At 40.9% G+C, this 12,645-nt stretch overlaps 1 protein-coding gene across 1 annotated transcript in view; it reads left to right on the plus strand.

Annotated features, from left to right (window-relative positions):
- ADCY2 (adenylate cyclase 2) overlaps positions 1-12,645 on the plus strand; it is a 4,311,002-nt gene that overhangs the window by 2,371,441 nt on the left and 1,926,916 nt on the right. The gene's annotated exons all lie outside the window — the stretch shown is intronic.

The raw sequence follows: 12,645 nt of genomic DNA on the forward strand, positions 1-12,645 counted from the left end.
AAAACTCTGTATCCATGAACTACCACATAGGTGGTAGGCTACTTAACAACGAAAGTGTGATAAGAGACTTTGGGACACAGGTGGACAGTAGTATCTTCTTTGATAATCACATCGCCACAGTAGTCAGGAAATTCTTCTATGTGGCACACCTCATCACAAAAGGTTTCTCATCTAGGAAAAAAGAAGTCATTGTTCCCCCTCTACTCATCACTCATTAGACCCATTATAGAGTACAGTGCCCCTTTTGGTATGTACCTCACAAGACATCTACAACAACTTGAAAGGCCACAGAAATACCTCACAAAGTGGATTACCGGCCTCAAACAGATGCCCTACGTAGACCGTCTCAAAAAACTGCAGCTTTACTCCATCGCATATCGCCTACTCAGAGGTGATCTCTGCCTAACACACAAAGCTATGTCAAACCCAGAGCTTTTAGACATGCTCCACTTAAAGAAATTCCAATCCCTATGAGCTAAACACTCTAGGGACATAAACCTTGTCACCACAATAAGCAGAACATGCTGGAGGGATAGATTCCTGTCCCAGAGACTTCCCATACTCTGGAACAAACTACCTATCTATATCAAACAAAACTCCTCATTAGCACTCTTCAAGAAAAATATTGATGATTAGATGGGAGATAGGAAATTCAACCCGGGGATCACTTCTGTGACTCTGCTCGACAGTGGCACAGGAAAATAATTTTCTTGGGTGGCGAAAGCCAGGGTACCTTTTGGCTAGGCTTATATAGGCCCTAGGGCCAATAGTCTAGTACCTACCTATGAACCTATGAACCTATGTCTCAGACCATCATGGAGGCACAGGCACATACTGAACGCAACACCAGATGGATGCTCAGAGTCATGGATGCAGCATAGTCTGAAATCCTTGACTGCCTCCACCACATTGGTGATGCCATGGATCATTTCGCTGATGTAGTTGACAGATGGTGGGCTGAGAGTGTGTCTGTCTTTGCCCACACATTGCCTGTGCTCAAACAGATGGTTATGGTAGGACATCTGGCATGGGGATGTAGGTCAGCAACATCATCTGCTGAGAGACCACATGTCAGTGCACACTCACACTCCAGTAGTGGCAGTACCTCCTGCACTACAGAGGGAAGTATGCTGTCCAGACCATGACATGGCAGGCCATGGGCACATGGTCATGGGCGGTCCCGTGGGGGACATGGGCCCAGCAGACAGCAGTCACTGTCAAGTACTAGCATGGCATTTGACCTTGGGTATGGTGGTGCCAATGCCATTACTGACAGATGAAGTTCCAATGTTCTTGGCCAGAGACAGTGAACTGTCCACTTTGCCATGTAAGGTCCACAGCTGTCCAACATACACACTTGTAGGGCTAGCACTGGGCTTGTCCATGTACATGCACACCTTCAAACATCACAGTCACATGCAGGTTAACAACAGGCCTACATGGTCCCTCTCCACAGACCTTTTGACCAGCACCCCTTCCTGACTCACACATATGCTGACAATTGTATGGCACATCCTAGGCCTCTGGTGCCCCCCCTACTACATCCTGTTTATGTGATTATGCCTGTGCCACATCCTAGCCACTCATACCATCAATGCAGGGACATGTAAATATGTGTCTGATGCACAGGGCGACTATATTACTTTCAATGTAGTTGTGCAGTGCAGTATTGTTATGCCATTGCAAGTGTCATGAGCCACAACAGGTACTGTGTGCTGGCATGTGTCATGACTACACAGCCTTTTCCACATTTCTTGCCTTCTCATCTGATCCTTCACCTTATATTCTTTATTTTTCTTTTAGCGCATTCAGTTGCTGACTGATTTTTATCTACTTCTGGTTTGATTTCCATTCCTGATTGACGCTGACAAGCTTCTGCTAGATTAAGCAGATGAATCATCTTAGATTTATTCTCCTCATGTTTCAAAACTTTCACTATGTTTGGGTCTTGTGAGGTCAACAGATATGTGTGGAATCCCACGACTGCAGATCTATACAAATAATCAATTTCAAGGAGGCCCATCCCTCCTTCGGAAAGGGGAGTATATAATTTTGGTATGCACTGATTTTTATAAATCATTTGGTGAGCATAAAGTATCCTTCATGTTTTCCTATCTAATATATTGAATATGTTTTGGTGGCAGTCAATCACTCCAAAATTGTAACTTAGGACAGAAAGAGCAAATTGGTTTATAGCTTGGATTTTGTTCCTAGATGCCACTGCTGTTTTCAGAATTAATTTAAGTCTTCTGAAGTATTCCTTACCAAGTTTTATTTGCATTTGTTCATGTTTTATTGTTAATCCTTCATCAATTCGCAAATATTTATACACTATTTCTTGGTCAAGTTCTTTTATTTCATATTCTTGTCCCAAACTGATGTATTCCTGGTGCTGCAGTTTTGCTGCAGTTTTGGCTGATGTGAGAGTAGAACCCCTACCCATCTAGTAGCACACAGTAAGGTTTGCAGTACTTATCGCATGTGCCACAGAGATTACTTGAAAGTAGACTGTCAGCAAGTGCTGCTAAGGTGGATGACATCAACAGGCTTTGTAAAGGAGGCTAATATGCAGGCCATCAGGTAATCAAAGGGCCTTAAAATGTATAACCATTGCTCAGAGATAGGCATGTCTGTACTGTTGCAAGGGGTGATATTTACACACAGAGGGCTCGCTGTTGAGAGATTGGAACACTTACCTAGCTAGTAATACACACTACAGCTTGCTTGCAGTACTTATCGTATGCGCCATGGAGATTACTTGAAAGCAGACGGTCAGCCAATGCTATTAAGGTGGATGACATCAGCAGGCTTTGTAAAGGAGCCCACTGTTGAGGAAAGCAGCTAGTCACAGGGAGATAAAATGAACCACCATTGCACAGACATAGGCCAGATGGACATGTCTTTACTGCTGCGGGGATATATCTGTATACACACATAGACATATGCAGAGAGTAACCTGTTGTGAGATTAGAACCCCTACCTATCTATTTGCACACACTATAGCTCACAGTATGTATTGCATGCACCACAGGTTATGTCTGTTTTATTTGTGGATGCAGCTACAGTACTTGTGGCCTACACAAAGTGGCCTTGTATTACACAGCATGTGTGGCCTGCAGAGTGCTCCAGCATGCTGCTGTTGTTGTCTCTAGTGTCACAGGAGTGGGGTACCTGTTAATACCCCTGCTATGTGTGCACAGTTTCCAGTATGGCCATGACTGGCTGGTTGCAGTTTGGTAGGTGGACAGTTGGCCATAGACAATATGGCCTGTCCAAGGCCTGCATTACAACCATTGCAGATTCTGACACCTGCTCACCATTGTCTGTCTACAGCGTGGCATTCCACACGCACAGGGTTCTGTGGGTGTGTGGATTCTGTCATGTTGTGGCCTTGGTCTGTTACCATCAAACAACTGTTGTGATGTGTAGGTGCAGATAACCCCAGCATTGTACATGTAAGTGGGGACATTCTCACACACACACACACACACACACACACACACACACACACACACACACACACACATATATATATATATATATATATATATATATATATATATATATATATATATACATACATCATCCCAAAAATTTCAAAAACACTCCAAACTGGAATACAAACTCTCCAAGTTAATTTAGCACCTTGTCAAGCAATTGAACCATTCCGGGGACATACACCCCAACCCTGGCCCCAACCCCCTACAAGACATAGTTAAAAACTCCAACACAATTAATCCAGGATTAGTATACAAACAATGTAACACTTCCCTTCTCCTCCTTAATATTAATGCAAGAAGCATCAGTAGCAAAGTACATGACCTACATGCCCCAATCTCCCACTATTCCCCTGATATTCCATTACTAACAGAAACTTGACTCAAACCCAGCAATAACAGGAATGAAATTGTACCTCCCGAATACAACATTCTACATAAAGGCAGGCTATCCAAAAGGGGTTGAGGGGTAGCCATCTTATTCAAAGACCACCTAGTTTTCCATAGTATACAAGTAAACATACCCAATTTTGACAATGCAGAACTTATCTGCACCAGATTGACACTCAACCCCAAGAAACAAATTAACATAATAGGTGGCTATATCCTACCTGGGAACAATATTCCCACACTAGAAAATGTACTAGACTTTGTCTCTTCTTCCCTCCCACAGGAAACTATCCTGATGTGTTACTTCAATGTTGATTGGCTCAACTGTTCATCTCAAAACCCAACTTCACACATTAACCTACACGGATTCACCCAACTTATCACATCCCCTACAAGGACTGACAAAAACCTCTAACCGACAGTCTAGCCTGGACTGGATCTTAGTCAACAACCCATCCTTGTCGACACAATCAGGCTGCCTCCCTGATGGTCTGAGTGACCATCTGCCAACCTTTCTGCTAAGAACCTATACTCACCAAACTAACCAAACTGTATAATTAAAAGTAAAAAAAAAAAAACTTCAACCCAAACAGGTTCATCTCCAATCTGAATTGCTACAAATGGGAATCTCTCAGACAGCTACCATCTGCCAACCTTTCTGCTAAGAACCCGTACTCACCAAACCAACCAAACTGTATAATTAAAAGTAAAAAAAAAAACTTCAACCCAAACAGGTTCATCTCCAATCTGAATTGCTGCAAATGGGAATCTCTCAGACAGCTACCCCTTGAAGATGCAGTCAATTATTTCAGCACCACTTTCCTAGAGATACTAAACTCCCACACTCCTTCTAGAACAAACAGAGTAAAATCTAACTATGCACCCTGGCTTACTAAAGAATGTAGATCCTTACTCAAAGCTAGAGATAAGGATTGGGAACAACTCAACAAACACAAAACCCATATAACAAAGCAAACGTTTCTAGAACTGCAAAATGAAACTAAGAAATTAGTCAAATCAGATAAAGTCAACTACTACCACAACATCCAGAAAAAAACACCTTAATAACCCTCAGAAATTCTGAGCAGCAATGAACAACATACTCCTATCAGGCAAATCAGCTACACTTACACCATCAACCAACAACTCTGATGGTATAGCAACCAAGTTTAATAAATACTTTACTGAAACCACCCAAACCCTAGCTAATTCTCAATCTAACCCCAGCAAGCCTACCCCATCCACAACCTAGCACTGCACCAACACCCAAAATAACAGCATGCTCTCTACATTCCACCCAATGTTTGTTTATACCATCAAAAAGCTACTAAAAAAGCTAAAACCAACCATATTAGCCATCAATAACCTCCCAGCAAATGTTCTGCAAATCGCAGCAGATGCCATAGCATATCCAGTAGCTATACTCATAAATAGGTCACTATTTGAGAGCCTTGTTCCTGCTATTTGGAAAATCTCCCACATTATACCTTTACACAAGTGTGGGAACTCAACAAAACAAACTAATTATAGGCCAATAGCCATCCTGTCCCCCTTATCTAAAATTCTTGAGAGAACTATACACACCCAATTATCAGCTTACTCCCACAAACATAGACTATTATCAAACACTCAACATGGCTTCCACCCTTCTCACAGCACTACTACGGCCCTCATATCATTCACAAATATAGTGAACCACTATAGAAACAATGCATAGGTGGTATCTGCCACATTTTTAGATTTGTCCAAGGCCTTTGACATGGTCAATCACAACAAACTCATCAACACCCTCTCCACCCTAAATCTCAGCAACCTCACTATAAAATGGTTCAATAGCTACCTATCAGGGTGACAGCAGGCAGTCCAGTGGCAACACCAACTTCCCCTCTTCTCCCTGTCACCATAGAAGTTCCACAAGGCTCCATCCTTGGACCCCTACTTTTCTCTATCTTCTCCAACCAGCTCCACACCACCACTCCTCACGCCACAGTCATACAGTATGTAGATGACTCTGCTGTAATATGCACAGCCTCCTCCATTCATGACCTCCACACCAAAACCCAAGAATTGCTTCTATCCATAGAATCATGGCTCACCAACTCTCAGCTCATACTAAACCCCAACAAAAACTCCTTATCTTCTGCCCAACAAAATCCACCTCATCTACCCAACCTTTTGCTATTCTATCCAAAAATAAAACTGCTATCACCCATCAAATCATACCAAGTTACTAGGCATAGAAATTGGTAGCAACTTAAAATTTGATATACATATAGCACAAACCATTAAGAAGGTTGACAAGAAACTAGGCCTCCTATACAGAAACAAACAATTCCTAACAACACACAGAAAAGCTAATATCACTTGTACACATCTCTTATCATCCCTCCTATATGCCTCCCCAATCCTAACCAAGTTCTGCAAAAATGAACTAACCAAACTTGAATCTTGTTACAATAAAATTGCCAAGTTTGCCACAGGTGCCTCTTAGAGGACACATCACTGCTCAGCTCTAAAACAGCTAGAATGGCTGGAACTCCCTCAACTGCTACACTTTTAATCAGTTACCCTTTGCCTGCAAAATACTGTATCAACCAGACAAAATCCCTACCCTCCAAAAACTATTGCTACCTCACCCCACTTCTAGACCTCTCTGATCCAACAACAAATTCCTGCTAGTTACCAACAAAGCAAATAATATAGCAGGGGAATCGTTCTTTGCTAACTACGTTCCAAAAATATGGAACAAACTGCCTGTCCACATTACTTCCTGCTACTCTATAACACAGTTTAGAAAACATCTAAAATCACACTTGAAAGACACCTGGCTTTGTTCCTGTAACAGTCCCCGATAGACCTCCAAGGTATATGTTTACCTCTCCAGCTAATCCTTGCTGTCCCCTCTAATCCTACCAATACAACTCTCCTGACTTCATTCTCATCAGCCTCTCCTGCTGATGTATGATGAATTTCCTATGTGCTTACTATTGTTGGATGAGCAGTGTCTACATTACTCATCTATGTGATACGTTATTCATCCTGTAAATGTCATTTTTATCTGCATGCCTTTTTTACACTGTTTCATATTTGGAAATTCTAAGTTCCTTTTTGTAAAGTTTTGTAAGTTTTTATAAGATTTTGTAAGCCTGTGCAAGCTTTCGCAAGTTTTTGTAAGTCTGTAATTTTTATTAAGCTTTTGTAAGTTTTTGTAACTGGAGCTTTTCTCCCCAGGCCTCCACTGAAAAGGAACATGTATCCAGTTGGACTTTCACGGTTAACAAATGTAAAATAAAATAAAAATAAATAAATAATAAATATGTGCCACATACTGATAGCTAGGGTAATCATGTGTAAGGTGGATGGGGAAAACATACATAGCTGTCTGTATGCACATACATATTTCCACATAATTGTTCTTTGGGTGATTGAGCCAAGAGACATGGGCTCAAGTTAGCCAAGTGTAGGAACATGCCCAGTGTGACTGTCATTACTTACTAGGTGACTCCAGGCAAGACCTACCTGTACGCCAGTCATGGATATTGTGTGCTGCAGACCATTGGCTGCTGCACCTATTTCCACACTCCAACACCTCCCTGATAGTTTGTCCAAGGCATTCCTCGGCTGTTTCTGAACGTAATATGTGACTCATACCTATCAACTGTACAGATTTGCACAGAACTTCCAGATATTTGCCTCATATCTGTGGTTCATGTTACATAACATTGTGGTTTTCTGGCACATTAGTGGCAAAACATTAAAGAGTGATGTTAGGAAATAATGACAGACATTTGAGATTAAGACTACAGGCACTTCAGGAGATTCATGGCAATGCAAGACCGGCAATGCAAGACCTGTTATTCTATCAATTCCTCATGTTTGCAAGTGCAATATTTAACACTTACCTCTATTTTTGGGGCTTTTTCCCACTTATATTCATGGCTTTGGCCAGATTTGTTGCTATAAGAAGTTGAGAGGTTTGATGTGACTGGGATAGATGCTGTAACACCACATACAGGGTGACAGTTTGCATACCTCTCCCTGTACATATTTTTGCAGAATGTCTGGCCTATTGCCCCATATGTCTGCTCTGTTCTTCATACAGTTGTGGTTTTCCAGTATTATAATGTAAAATGCAGACACTGAAGTGTTGTAAATATTGAGACATTTAAGTGATGGCCTTTACATCCTGCAGCTAATCTGACCTTCTAGGTTACTCAGACCATGTATAATGTCTGTCTGTAGGTTTGGCCCTCTGTCCCCCTGTTTTCTCTGGCTTTGTCCAGCTGTCTTGCAGTAACAGATTGCAGTATTATGACAGTCTGTGGGACTCCTGCCATACGAGTAACTCACTTGCAAAAGTTGTAGATGCTGCCAGCTTCGAAGCATCAACACCATAACTCATGCTAATGTCCTTAGCCCAGTAATCACACCAGCTACCAGAGAGAGAGAGAGAGAGGTTTAATTCCTCACACTATAAACAGCATACAGGCATACACTGACCCTTGTGCTTTGTGGGTAATGTATGTGGTCAGGTTGTATGTCACAGCCTTGGAAATGTGTGGTCTGCTGATATATCCTTAAAAACATACTCTGTTACTCCAGTTGTATGGGAACAAGGTGTGTTTTGGCATATGTGCAAGAAAGCAAAAGACAATCTTTTAAAGAATATGTGGAACAGCCAGGAAAAGGCAACAGGAAACAAAGGTGTCTAGCAAAAAGATTGATGGATTATATGAGAGAAGACCTGTGAAGGTAGGAAAGGGACTTTGAATTAAGAAAGATGGTAACAGTTGATGCAATACCCTGACTCAACCAAAAAGGGGCTTCATGATGATAATGTTGAATAAAAAAACAATTTGCCACATTAGATAATGGGAATGGTTTATTGCACTCCACAGCTGAATATTATTGTCATATGTTTTACAACTTTTTGCTAGAGCAGATGTATTAGGCCAAAATATTATTGCTGGAGCATCCTGGATACAGATTGAAATTAAAAATCTTGCTCATGTAAGGAACAAAACAAACACAAACCTAAAACAGCATTCAAAGACTGTTGCCAAAATATGTCTGGTTATTTTTGCAAAACTAAAGAAAAATGCATTATCTTGTATATTAATTTTCAAATTATGTGAGTCATACAGGCTCCCTTAATGGAAAACCATTTCAGACTTAGTGTTTCAGCTATATAGTGTCAATAAAAAGCTGCATCAATGCAGTGCAGTAAGGAAGATGAGTGTACAGTATCCATGCAGTGATAGGACTGCAGCTTTTCTCTGGTCTAGGTCTGCATCTAATTTCAGACTATGCTGTACTGGCACTGTGGGTAGAATGTTTGCAGTTTACTGTATGCTTCAATATTCTAGAAGTTAAATTGTTCTTTTTTTGCGATGCATTTGTCATTAAGTTACCCTGATGGTTATAGTAAATTACTAAATTCTAGCTTTGGTGGCCAATGTCATGATAAATGTTAAAAGCATGGTTCACCATACTTGCAATAATGCTGCAGTATTTATTCCGGGGTACATTTTGAAACTGAGGTATCATTTTTAGCTTTCAGAAACATGACTCAGGAAATGACAGCTTTCATCTCTGTTGTGTTTTCAGGTCATCACCTATGCTGAATGAGCTCTTGGAGGTTTATACAAAAGTCTGCACCAAAAGTGGCACAGATGTTTGGAAACCTTTCAATTTTGCTTAACTAAGGCAGTTATACTTATAAAGTAATGTTGCTGATTACCTGATTGTCACCCCGTTGTACTACAGAAGCTAGCTGGTTTCTAAGGATCCTTTACAAAATAGTTACACCAGAGGAAATACAGGCAGGAGCAATGTGCAAATAATACTTTCTCAAATAGTTGGCACAGTTTAAATTTACATGAGAGGTATAAAATTTCAGCTGTGTAAATGATGTAGCAGAGCCTTAAGAAGTAGAAATTTGCTGTGAAAGGCTTGAAAATATTCTCTTTGAAGGGGGCTGTAGAAAATAATATGAGAAATAGCTGTGTTATTTAACAAGGTTAGCAGCCTCCAAAGTAAAATACTATAATCTTACCCACATATTCGTGACAGTGCACTAAAACACTTGTCAAATTCAACTCCCATTGGCAGACTTGACAATGCATAATAAAAGATTTCTTATAATTTATTCTGTCTCTAGTCTTTCGTACAAAGAACAAGTCATAAGGTATTTTTCTGACAAGTCACTGATTTATCCCTCCTGCGGCTAAGACATTTGTTAAGCTAATTTATGCTAACTTTTGAAAGAGTGCATTAACATGCATATAAATCTTTAGCTTAGATGTGAAACCAGTGACTAGAAAATTGTACTTGACCCTTTTGTAAGATTCACTCATTGAGGGTTTACTTCCTAAAAGCATGCATGTTAAACAAGTGATTTCTAGTATGGATTTATCTTGTCATATCACCTAATTTGTTATTTTAAAGTGCTAGGTATTCATAATATGCATGCATTTACCGATGCTTTAGATTTTTCTAAAACTTTTTCAACAGTGAGTATGTAAATGCAGCACCAATGTGCGTGCACAGTATAAAGTTTATAACTGTATGTCTGAATGTCTGTGTGTGTATGTCTCTGATCCATATGATAATTCATCATGCTGTATAAAAGTTTGAATTTAATTAATGTGAGACATTAGCTTTACTTATGCCTATTGGTGGAAAAAATATGTATTAATTTTATATGTATCTGTGTATATATATATATATATATATATATATATATATATATATATGTGTGTGTGTGTGTGTGTGTATATATATTTATTTATATATATATATATATATATATATATATATATATATATATATATATATATATATTCATATAGATGTATATATGCAGTACAATCCTCAATAGCTATGTATCTTTTCTTTTTTTGCTGTATATATCTATATATATATATATATATATGTGTGTGTGTATGTGTGTGTGTGCCACATACAATGGGCTGGATTCACGAAGGCTTGCACGGAGTCTAAGAGTAGTGTAAGACTCCATGCAGCCTTCGCGATCCAGGAACAGCCCAAAGTCCGTGTAAGAGACAAGCTAAAATGGCTCTTACATGGAGTGGGCGTGGATAAGCTAATCACCTCACTTGCAGCCGAATAGCATGCGATCCAGGAAGCTCAGAACAGCCCGTGTAAGAGCCGTTTTAGCTACAGAAATGTACTCAGTTGACAACTGAGTACGTTTCTGCAAAAACTGTAATGGAGCCATGTCAGCTCCAAATAAAGGGTGCATATGTGTCAGGCAGCATGCCAATGGCCAAATATGTGGCCATTGGCAAAGTAACCTGATGCAAATATATAAAAATGGGCTGCACTGTATAAAACATAAAAACGAAGGTTTTAAACCTACAAATGTAGGTTTTATGCAATACATGGAATGTCATGCAGGGACCAGCAGACCAAAACCAACATGGCCACCGTGTAGTGGTTGCTAAGGGGGGAAGCTGAGTCTAAGACATGTAACTAAGCATTAGTAGGCAATCTGATGCAAATGAGCGTAAGGATACCGAATTCCACTGTCACATAGCAAATGAGCACAGTCTGAGTAGTGTAAGAGTTACAGAAGGGGGAGGAACAGAGTAGGAGATAGGTGACATCACAGGGGGGAATGGTAGAAAGAAATGCAATTCATTGGAGGTCAGAGTTACATGACAGATGTCAAACAGATATCATGGAAAGAGGTGTGCCACTAACTAAGCATGAGAAAGCCAAGAAATGGAAGGTGTACACTGTTGCCTACACCAATGTTTCTTGCTGGATGTGTATGCGCACGTGTGCGCGCCATGAAGCGTAAGTAAGGCAGTGTGTGCGCATGTAAGACAGACTGAGCATGTGGGAGCGTGTTGGGAGATGTTTAACACTGTTTGCACGGGCGTGCACGCATTTTAATCCGAATAAGCAGATTCTGAACTGTGTAAGTATGTGTGCGCATGTGTAAGCCACTGTGAGCGTGTTTCTGCTGGTTTACACAAGGCTCCACCCTGAGGAAACAGAAAGGAAAAAGGAAGCAACAGATTTAGTAGGAAGCCAGCAGGGAATACTGCTGGAGCTAGCAGGTGAAAACAATTAGATGCAGGCAATTACACAGGCAGAATAGTAGCCCAGCCCAGCACTTAAAACTCTGCAAACAGCAGTGCAGGATGTTTCTCTCAAGAGACACTGCAAGACAGGAGTTAAGTTATCAGAAGTGAAAATTGAAAAAGCTGAACTCAGAGCAGAAATGTTAGGGGCTGCCATAGCTGTCATAATGAGACATAGGCGACTTGCTGAGGGTGGTGACAATGCAGATGGTGCCAGACAACCCACAGTGAGGAGACGGAGAAGAGTGTACAGGCCCAGGGTCACCTACCACGGGTTACATGAGCTGGAGATAGTAGAGCACTATAGAGTGGACAGAGACCTCCTGCAGCAAATAGTGGAGCTGTGCAGGCCACGCCTCACACACAGAACCAACAGAGGGGAACCCATCCCAGTGGAAACCAAGGTATGTGTTGGCCTAAAAATACTAGCAACAGGTACCTTCCAGAGACCAACTGGTGATATGATGGGGATATCACAGGCATCAGCCTCCAGGGTACTGCACCAGTTCCTGGATGCCATGTCAGCACATGTCGGTGATCATGTATATTTCCCCAATGCCCGTGAGGTATTGGCCAGCAGTATGCGTCTCTTCCAGCAAATAGCGGAATACCCTGAGGTAGTGGGTGCAATAGACTGCACGCACATA

Source organism: Protopterus annectens, chromosome 3.part0, assembly GCF_019279795.1.
Source record: "Protopterus annectens isolate FY-2018-M chromosome 3.part0, PAN1.0, whole genome shotgun sequence".
Lineage (NCBI taxonomy): Eukaryota > Metazoa > Chordata > Ceratodontiformes > Protopteridae > Protopterus > Protopterus annectens.